Genomic DNA, 10,891 nt, shown 5'->3' on the forward strand with positions numbered 1-10,891 from the left:
TTTTTTTTCCCCCTTTTTGTCTTTTTTTGTGACCGGTAACGGGATCGCAACCCTCAGTGTCGCACCCGTACCACAACTGGCAACAGGATTGCAACCCTCAGTGTCGCGTCTGCACCGCGCTCAACCAGTGAGCGGACCTGTCTGCACCGCGCTCAACCAGTGAGCGGACCTGTCTGCACCGCGCTCAACCAGTGAGCGGACCTGTCTCTATATGGGATCTGAACCCTCGGCGGGAGCGCCACCGTGCTCCCAAGTGCCGCACTCTACCGAGTGCGCCACCGGGCCGGCCCTGTGTAGGGTTTTGCCACATAGAAAGTGCCACATAAACGTCCCCTAAACTTTACACGGACTCTCTCAGTTCCTATGCAAGAAGCCAATGGTGGGCACATCATACCCATTTCACAGCAAGGAAGCCGAGGCTTTGGGGTTCTCACCTGAGGTCACCCAGCCAGTGAGTGTCCACTGCTGGTGGAGCCTGTGCTGGGGAGGCTGGCCGGGGACCCTGCCTCAGTGGAAGGGCAGCCCCTCCATAGGTGTCCCCCTTGTCCATTCCAAGCACAAATGAAAAACCAAGATTTGCAGGGCTGAGAAGTGGGTTCATCCACTACCTACTGCAAGAAGAGAACAGTTAGCCCAGGGAGCACACAGTCCAGTACAGAAGATCGACAGAGGCCAGGCCTGGGCTGCGTCTAGAAAGATGGAGAGGGTTCTTTAGGTCTAAGGCTAAAGTTCTCAACCCTAGGTGATCCCACAACCCTGAGATACTGGGCAATGTCTGGGGGCATTTGTCATTGTCAGGACTGGGAATCCCCCTGGCGTGGAATGGGTGGAGGCCAGGGGCGCTGCTCAGCACCTGCAGTGCCCAGGGTGCCCGCCACAGAGAGCAATCCAGCCTGTGTCCACAGTGCTGAGGAATCTAAGGGCATCCTAAGCAGAAGGAAACGTGAGCAAAGGCCAGAGTTGAGTAAGTGCTGGGGAGGCTGTGGGACAGGAAGGTGACTTGACCCATAGTTCCGTTCTGGGAAGTGTGTGCTGAGAGTGGCCCAGGTGGGTGAGGCCATGGCCCAAGGCCACACGGCCTGGAGCAGGAGGCCGGACAGCACAATGCACTGTCTTTCTGAGCATTTTGTAGGGTCCTGTTTCTCCAGGGCCCGACAGAGCTCTTCTGAGATATGACATGGTCCTGCTGCAACCCTGGGGCTGCTGCACCAGAGGTCACCAATGGAGAAGGGCATGGAGGTGGTGTGTTAGGGTTCTCCAGAGAAACCTACAGGATGTGTTTAAGTGTGTAAAGAGGCTTAAAAGGAACTGCCTCACATGATCGTGGAGGGTGATAAGTCCCAAGATCTGCCGTCAGCAAGCTGGAGACCCACGAGAGCCAACAGTGCCATTCCAGACAAGCAACAGGCAGGAGCAATTCTCTTACTCGGGAGGGTCAGCTGTTTCGCTCTGTTCAGGCCTCAGCAGATGCGATGAGGCTCACCCACACTGGGGAGCGTTGAGTCAGTCCACCAAATGAAAGGTTAGTCTCATCTGAAAACCCTCCCAGACACACCCAGCATAAGGTGTGACCAAATATATCTGGGCACCCCATGGCCCAGGCAGGTCGACACAAAATGAACCACCGCATGTGGCAGAGTGGTCTGGGGGCTTCTGGGGAGCCATCTGCAACCAGAGGAAGGTGGGGATGTGCCCTGTCTGACTGAGCACCACACTGGTCCCAGGCCATTTTTCATGGAAAAACTCAAACATTCACGTGGCACAACATTGCGTAAGAAGGAATATGAAGAAAAGAACATTGCCTTCTCCGGAGGCAGACACTGCTAAGTTATCTATGCATCTCTCCTGAAGTCTTTGGGATACGGACTTGGATATTTTTTTCTTTTTAACAATAATGGAAACCTAGTGTCACCCCAGTTGTACACACTGGTTTAGCCTGCTGTCCCCCCGGTTGTACCTACTGCTTTAGCCTGCTGTCCCCCCGGTTGTACACACTGCTTTAGCCTAGTGTCCCCCCAGATGTACACACTGCTTTAGCCTGGTGTCCCCCCGGTTGTACCTACTGCTTTAGCCTGGTGTCCCCCCGGTTGTACCTACTGCTTAAGCCTGGTGTCCCCCCAGTTGTACCTACTGCTTTAGCCTGGTGTCCCCCCAGTTGTACACACTGCTTTAGCCTGGTGTCCCCCCGGTTGTACACACTGCTTTAGCCTGGTGTCCCCCCGGTTGTACCTACTGCTTTAGCCTGGTGTCCCCCCGGTTGTACACACTGCTTTAGCCTGGTGTCCCCCCAGTTGTACACACTGCTTTAGCCTGGTGTCCTCCCGGTTGTACACACTGCTTTAGCCTGGTGTCCCCCCAGTTGTCCACACTGCTTTAGCCTGGTGTCCCCCCGGTGTACACACTGCTTTAGCCTGGTGTCCTCCTGGTTGTACCTACTGCTTTATCTTGCATCTCGGGCTCAGTTTCTTTGCCTGTGTATGTACATCTCCTGTGTCCTTTTTAAGGACAGCTTTGTGTAGCCCAAGTATGGACTGGAACTGACCAGTTCCCTCTGGATGGGTGTTGCTTTGGTAAGCCAATGTGTGCACAATCTTGCTCATGTGTACGTAGGTACCAAACAGATTAAATCTTATGATTAGGAGAGTGTATTAAGTGTCATGGTTGGCAGAATAATGGCCCCAAAGATACCAAGATCTAGTCCCCAGAACCTGTAGATATGTCATTTGCATGGCAAAAGAAACTGTGGATGGGATGGAACTAAGGGCCTTGAGATGGGAGGCCGTCCTGGGTTACCCATGGGCCCAGTGTCCTCACAGTGTCCTCATAAGAGGGGGCAGGAGGGTCAGAGGCAGAGACTGGAAGATGCTGCGCTGCTGGCTTTGCAGATGGAGGAAGGGGCCACGTGCTGAGGGTTGCAGGAGCCTCTAGAAGCTGGGAAAGGAGGACATGGGTCCTGCCCTGGAGCCTCCAGGAGGCACCAGCTCTGCCCACGCCTTGACTTTAGGCTTCTGATCAGTATGAAAATTAATTTGTGTTGTTTTAAGCCATCTAGTTGGTGGTCATTTGTTACAGCAGCCGTAGGAGACTTACACACGTATATATAAAGCACTTATTTTGGTGCGACCATATTGCCCTCCAGAAACCTCACAGCAATTTGTGTTCTTTGTCCACCAATTTCCATTGCCACTAATGACATGTGAGAACATCTGTGTGGCTGAAGGGTTTGTAAGGATCAGTGTGGGCTGAGAAGACGAGGGCGTTGCATGGCCTCTGTCTTTTCATTTCACCGAGCCTCCCGTTCTGGTCATCTTGGAGCCGTTGAATCAGGTTTTGTATGAGTGTCCTGTAGCTGCTGTAACATGTTCCCCCAGACAAAGTGGTCTCAACGCAGATCATCTCACAGTCCTGGGGCGCAGTCTGACGCGGGCCTCCCTGGGCTAAAGCCAGGGGACGGGCAGGGCTGGTCCCTTCTGGGGGCTCCAGGGGAGGACCTGGGTCTTCCTTTTCCAGCTTTAGAAACCATCACCCATGGTGTGGGCAGAAAGGGATATCAGGACTTGTGCTCTGCTTCCAGCCAGTCGCTGAGCTGTGGAAACCCCTTTGGCAGTTCAAGCAGGAACCCGAGAACGTGCCCATCTCCACAGACCGTGGCCTGTTTGGCTTTCAGGGAAGTGTAACTCCAGCGTCCATAACTTGGAGCCGCCTGTGTCCCTCAGTCATGACTCTGCTATTTCCCTTGCTGGGTGATGGCCAGGACAGAAAGAAGGAATTTCAAGGAGAAAGAAACAGTCCCAGGTACTGCTGGTGGGTGTAAAGGCTTCATTTGTGGTTGTCACGACTGAGGGTTGGGGGGTGCTCCTGGCATGGAGTGTGGGTGGAAGCCAAGGACACTGCTCAGCATGTCTCCATGCCCAGGACAGTCCCGCCACAGAGAATTCAGCCCCAAACATCCACGGTGCTGCGGGGGAGGGACCCTGGCATAGTGGAATGGATCTCAAACTGTCCCCAGCCCAACAGCATCAGCGTCACCTGGGAGCCTGGTAGAACTGCAGTTTCTCAGGCCCCACTCCTGACCTCTAAATCCGACACTCTGGGAGCGGGGCCTGGTCACGTCTGTTTGAACGAGCCCCCCGGGCAATTCTGATGCACACCAAAGCCTGAGAACCACGGTCCAGTCTGTGTGCTCCCCTGCGTGTATTTAGCTAGCCCCCCCATGGGATCTGCATTTTAGACAAGCAGCCCAGGGGATTGCGATGCACCTGGGCAGGGAAGCCCACTTTGAGAAACACTGGTGGGCGCCGGACTGTGAGCCATGTACCCCAAAAGCAACCTGCATATGCTTCTTAGGTCTTCCCTAAGAACCTACCTTGCTCATCACGGGGGTGGCCCATGCAGCCTCTTCTGCGTTTACTCCCAACCCAGCCTAAGCATTCAGGGGAGATCCAGAAACTTTCTGTTTTGGGACCACCAGAGGGGTGGAGAAGAGGGGGCGGGGTGGAGGAGCTGTCGACATCTCAACCCAGAAGCAAGTGGCTTCTCCATGTGTCTTGACGAGGAGTGTGGCATAGATGGTGATCCCACACGAGTTAGAAATAGGATATTTCTGAATATTCCTCTCAGAGGGGCTTTGAGCCAAACAGAGCAATCAAACATGGATTTAGTACAAGTCGTGTCTCGGGGTTTCAGGAGCAGGTTGAGCCTTGAGACCTGAGGCCGGTGCTGCTCCCTTACGTTATGGGGCTCTGGAGGCTCTGCTCCCTGCTCCTTCACACCCGTCGTGCATAACTCCTGGGCAGCCTGACCCCACCGGGACTGGACTGCAAACCCCACCAGATTAAATCCCACGAAGGAACGAGGACGTATCAAATCGTGTATCTCTTTCACAGAAGCAGTGGTTCTCAGCGGAGGCCAGTTTTCCTCCCCAAGGCACACTGGGCAATGTCCGGGGGCATTCGTGGTTGCCATGACTTGGGGGAATTGCTCCTGGCCTGGAGTGGGTGGAGCCCAGGGACTCTGCGCAGCACCTGCAGTGCCCGGGATGACTCCGCCACAGAGAAGGATCCAGCCCCTGTGTCCACAGGGCCGAGGGGGAGAGACCCTGCCCTGCAGTACCACCAGCACACAGTAGGCCCTGGATGATTGTGTGGAATCAACATGAGAATGTCCCAAACCCATTTTGCCACCCGCACAAGTAATTTGTTCACTGGTTCTAGAATGTTCCCGTATCTTTGCAGGAAGAGATTTCACCCCACAATAGGTAACGTGAAAACCCGAAACTAAGTTGGCTTCCCCACCCCACTCCCCATCTTGCAAAATCTATTATTTCAAAATTCCAGCCAAGACCAAGCACCCAGGATGTGGCCCCTGTAGATGGGGAGCTGGGGCGATCACGCAGTCAGCCAGCAGGCGGCGCGCGGGCACCACGGCCCCTCCTGACGGTGCCACCTGCATCTCCAGCTGCCAGGGCGCAGCATCAGGATGGGAATGGACAACCTGGGCTAGAGCCTAGAGACGGCCCTGTCCCTGGAGCTTGGCGCTGTGCTCTTGAGCGGGCTGCCCTTTCAGAATTGCCAGGAGAAGCCATCCTTCAAACCAGGGATGTCCTTCCTGCAGTCACTGGGAGCTAATGGATGCACAACATTGACCAGCAAGTGCCACTTCGTCCTCAGCTGCCTGAACACACGAAGTGATACCCAAACCCACAGATTCTGTTTTGTTTTTTGTACCTGGTGAGTACAGGGATCTGAACCCTTGACCTTGGTGGGAACCCACAAATTCTGATCAGCTCAGGGCTGTCCCCGGTTCTTTGTAAGCTTCTGTAGACTTGGGAGTCCATTTATATCTCTCTCCGTCTCCCATCTCTTATTATTGTGTTTTTAAAACTTATATATAAGCGCAACATGCCTACACGAAAGTGCACAAATTATAAGCAAACAACTGGATGAATTTTCATAAAGNCAACATGCCTACACGAAAGTGCACAAATTATAAGCAAACAACTGGATGAATTTTCATAAAGAAAATACACCCCTGTCATTGGCTCCCAGACCAAGGCATGGAAACCAGCCAGTCCCCCACCCCCGAGCCCCTCCATTCACTACCACCCCAAAGGGTAACACTGTCCTGGCGTTTTTGTGTTCTTTTTGGTGGCTGGCCAGTACAGGGATTCAAATTCATGACATCTGTGTTATAAGGCTGCGCTCTAACCACCTGAGCGAACCGGCCAGCCCTATCCTGGCATTTAATGCCATGGGTGAGTGTTGCCTGTTTTTAAGATTTATACAAATGGGATCTGTGAAAGGTAAAATCATAAAGATTTTAGAAGAAAATACAGAATATATTTTGGGATAGGCTAAATTTTATTAACGAGAACACAAGAAGTACTTGCCATAAAGATGGGTTTTTTTTGTTGTTTTTTTTTTTTATAGATAACCGGTAAGGGGATCTTAACCCTTGACTTGGTGTTGTCAGTACCACGCTCTCCCTAGTGAACTAACCAGCCATCCCTATATGGGATCCGAACCTGTTGCCTTGGTGTTATCAGCACCATGCTCTCCTGAGTGAGCCACAGGCTGGCCCAGTTATTTTATTATTTTTTTCTTTTTCCTTTTTGTCTTTTTTTTTGTGACTGGCAACAGGATCTCAACCCTCGGTGTTGCGCCCGCACCTCGCTCAGCCAGTGAGCGGGAACCGGTCTGNTTAAGATTTATACAAATGGGATCTGTGAAAGGTAAAATCATAAAGATTTTAGAAGAAAATATAGAATATATTTTGGGGTAGGCTAAATTTTATTAACGAGAACACAAGAAGTACTTGCCATAAAGATGGTTTTTTTTTTTAAAGATAACCGGTAAGGGGATCTTAACCCTTGACTTGGTGTTGTCAGTACCACGCTCTCCCTAGTGAACTAACCAGCCATCCCTATACAGGATCCGAACCTGTTGCCTTGGTGTTATCAGCACCATGCTCTCCTGAGTGAGCCACGGGCTGGCCCAGTTATTTTATTTTATTTTTCTTTTTCCTTTTTGTCTTTTTTTCATGACCGGCAACGGGATCGCAACCCTTGGTGTCACACCCGCACTGTGCTCAGCCAGTGAGTGGACCGGTCTCTGTATGGGATCTGAACCCTCGGCAGGAGCGCCGCCGCGCTCCCAAGCGCCACACTCTACCGAGTGCGCCACCGGGCCGGCCCCTTTTTTTTTTTCAATCAACAAATTGGACTATGTTAAAATAATAATGCCTTGAATGGGTGAAGCCATTTGCAATGTGTACATTACAAAAATATAAAGTACCACAAATCCAGAAATCCATGAGAAAAAGAGGGATAACCCAATTTTTTAAATGGGCAAAACACTTAGAAAGACCTTTCAAAAATGGGATATGCGAATGGCCAATAAGTATGTGAAAATGTGCTCGATTCCATCAGACATCAAGGGAGCACTAGTTAAAACCACAGTGGATACGACTACACCAGCTGGCTAAAGTGGCTCATTACAAAGGTGCATTGCGGTCCCCAAGACCCATCCCCAGGTTCCGTGATCTACTGGGACGGCTCCCAGTATGCAGCACTGGTCATCCTCACAGCTGTGATTTATTATAGCAAAAGGACGCAAAGCAGAGTTGGCACAAGAAAAAGACACATGCGGTTAGTCGGGGAAGACCAGTCACAAGTTTCCAGAATCGTCCCAGGGGAGTCATGCAGCGACTGTGAGATGTTGCCACCAGGGAAGCGCACAGAGACCCAGCACCTGGGGTTTTACTGGAGACGGGTCACACAGGCACCGTTTGCCTGGCATGTGCTGATTCCAGACTCCAGAAGGAAAGCAGAGTTGAGCATAAACCATGTTGTTTGCACACAGTTTAGGTGCAGCAAGCCATTCTTACCAGGAAATGGCAGGAATCTCCCAAGTCCAAGTTCCGAGATGTCAGTCAAGGGCCAACCTTGCGAGCAGCCTTCCTAAGGACAGAAGTCTTAGGTCAGTTGTGTTGACTCTTTTATGCACAAAAGGGGAAAAGCCAGCTATTCATTAAGTTTCAAAGCTGAGAGTATGCACACTCTAGGACTCCTGGCTATACAACTCCACCCCTGAATGCACACCTAACACGATGCGTGTGAATGTGCACCAAATGTCACATCGGGAATGTTCGGAGCAGTGCTGTCAGCAACAGCCAGACACTGGAAGCTGCCTGCCATAGTTTGAACATGTCTCCCAGTGTCCATGTGTTGGAAACTTAATGTCCAATGCAACAGTGTTGAGAGGTGGGACGTTTAAGAGGTGAGTAGGCCATGAGGGCTCTGCCTCATGAATAGGTTAATGCCATTATCATGGAAGTGGGTTCCTGATAAAAGGATGCAATTATCCCCCCCCCCCTTTACTCTCTCTCTCTCTCTCTCTCTCTCTCTCTCTCCGTTTTCTCTCCTGACTTTCCACCTTCTGCCACTGGATGACACAGCAGGAAGGCCCTCGCTAGATGCAGGCCTCTCGACCTTGGACTTCCCAGCCTCCAGACCTGTAAAAAATGAGTCTCTGTTCAGTATAAATTACCCAGTCTCAGATATTCTGTTAGAGCAACACAAAATGGACTAACACACTACCCACATGAGTATCAACGGTGGAACTAGGAAATCAGACCATCGAATACTCACACAGTGGAATACTACGCAGGAGTGGGAATGGATAAGCCCCGAAAAACACGAACAACGCTCACAAACATGGTCGCATGAAATAAGCCAGACCTGCAAGAGTATAGACTGTTCTCTTGAGTTTTAAATTACAAATATATACTCATTAGAAAAAATCCAAACAAGAGAAAAATATTTAAAATGCAAAAGAAAAGCACACCTTGCTCTGCCCCCAGTCCTGCTGTGACCACAGTTTGGCTCATACCCTGCCGGGTTTCCTCCACGTGGTCAGTAGCTCTGCAGTGTGCGTCTAGGTGTTGCCTGTCATCATTTGCAAACAAGCATCACATTGTCCATGATTCTCACAAACAGCTTTTTTCTACTCAGCCTGTCTTGTGGTTCCCTCTTCCTCCCAGAACACAGACATGTACCTCATTCTTTTGTGCTGATGTATTATGTGCATTATAGGGATGGACCATAATACCTTTAACTCTTTTCCTCTTAAACATTCCTTAGTGCATTTTCATTTGGGGGCTATTTCCGCACATACGCAAGTAGAAGTTATTTCTACAGGATTATTGGAATGAAACACACTGCATTTGAATTTCCCATTCAGAAGAATTCCAACTCTGTACGTACATTCTTCGCCCTCAAGGAGGTAGAGCGCAGCTGCCTGCTCTTACTGTGGTCTGCATGTAGTGGCCTCCAAGAACCAAGTGCAAATGGGAGAGAAAAAGGAACTTGACAGTGCAGGAACCTGGCAAACACCACCTCAGCCAGGTGACAAGGGTCATCTTCAATGGTGCTAAGTCACGTTGATAATGTGTGCCCCGATATGATTTCATGAAATGTCACTCCACAGCAATGCTCTTCCTCAAAAGCAAACAACAAAAACATAACTCCAGGCCAGTAATAAGAAAAATATCAGAAAACTCCCAATGAAGGAACATTTTGCAAAATGTTTGACCAGTCCTCCTTCCAACTGTCCAGGGCATCAAAAACAAGGAAAGTCTGAGAAACGGTCAGATCCCCGAGGAGCCTGAGGAGACGTGACAGCTGAATGTCATGTGGGATCTTGGATGGGGTCCTGGCGCAGAAAAAGGACATTAGGGAATAACTGGGGAAATCTGAGTGAAGTGCGGACTTCAGGTGATAATAATGTATCAATACTGGTTTAATAATAGTGTGACAAATGTATCACAGGAATGTAAGATGTTAATAAGGGAAACTAAGGGGGCGGCATATGGAAACTTCGTGCTATCTTTGTGATTTTTCTTCAAATATAAAGTTATTCTAAAATAACACATTTTACGCTGGCCGGTCTGCTCAGTTGGTTAGAGCACAGGTGTTGTAACACCAAGGTCAAGGGTTTGGATCCCCGTACCGGTCAGCTGCCAAAAAAAATATTAAAAAATAAGTAAATGTGTGTAGTTTATTGTGTGCCAGTTGTATCTCAATAAAGCTGTCAAATGGCTTTATTCCACATTGTTTTATTTGGTATTTCCATGATTATCCGCCTGGATTTAGCATCTTCCGTCATATTTATTCACCTCCTATATGTGTCCTCCTGTGAACTGTCTGTGCTTCTCCCTTCCTGTTTTTATTTTAGGATGTTTGTTCTCTATCGAGTGCTCTGTCTCGTGTATGATCAACATTTCCTCCCAGTCTGTCACATGTCTTTTAAGCCCATTCATAGCGTCTTTCAACATGGAAGATTTTTGAAATATTCGATGCAGTCAAATTTGTTAATACTTTTTTTCTGTTGCTCTCTGAAGATACCTGCTCATACATAGATCCTGGTGCATAGTAGGTTTCTAAAAACATGTCCTTAGTGAATAAAAGCCCAAAGCTTATGCAGCTCCCTCTCTGAGCGGCTTCATTCTCCAAACAATTGTCAAAGAATATTGCACGTTACGAATTCTCCTATAGGTAGGAGTCCACGTGTGGCATTTGCCTGGCGTGATGTGAGTGATGAAAGCCAGAAACAGAATCTAATAATAAAAGCAGCTACCACATACGGCGTGCTCCCCACGGTGAAGCAAGCTCCGTGCAGGCAGAAAATGGCATTACATGTTCAGTACCTCTGCAGAACCGAACTTAGTCCTTCAACACCTTCAGTGTCTGTGCCACCTCCAGTCTTTCCTATTTTAGGGAACAACCAGCCACAGGAGTAGAAGTCATCCCTGACACCACCTCCTCTTGTAGCCCACGCAGACAAACCAGTGCCAAGTCCTGCCAGCTCACCCTCCAAAACACTCAGATGCACCC

The sequence above is a fragment of the Galeopterus variegatus genome, unplaced genomic scaffold (assembly GCF_000696425.1).
Source record: "Galeopterus variegatus unplaced genomic scaffold, G_variegatus-3.0.2 Scaffold5830, whole genome shotgun sequence".
In the NCBI taxonomy this organism is placed as follows: Eukaryota; Metazoa; Chordata; class Mammalia; order Dermoptera; family Cynocephalidae; genus Galeopterus; species Galeopterus variegatus.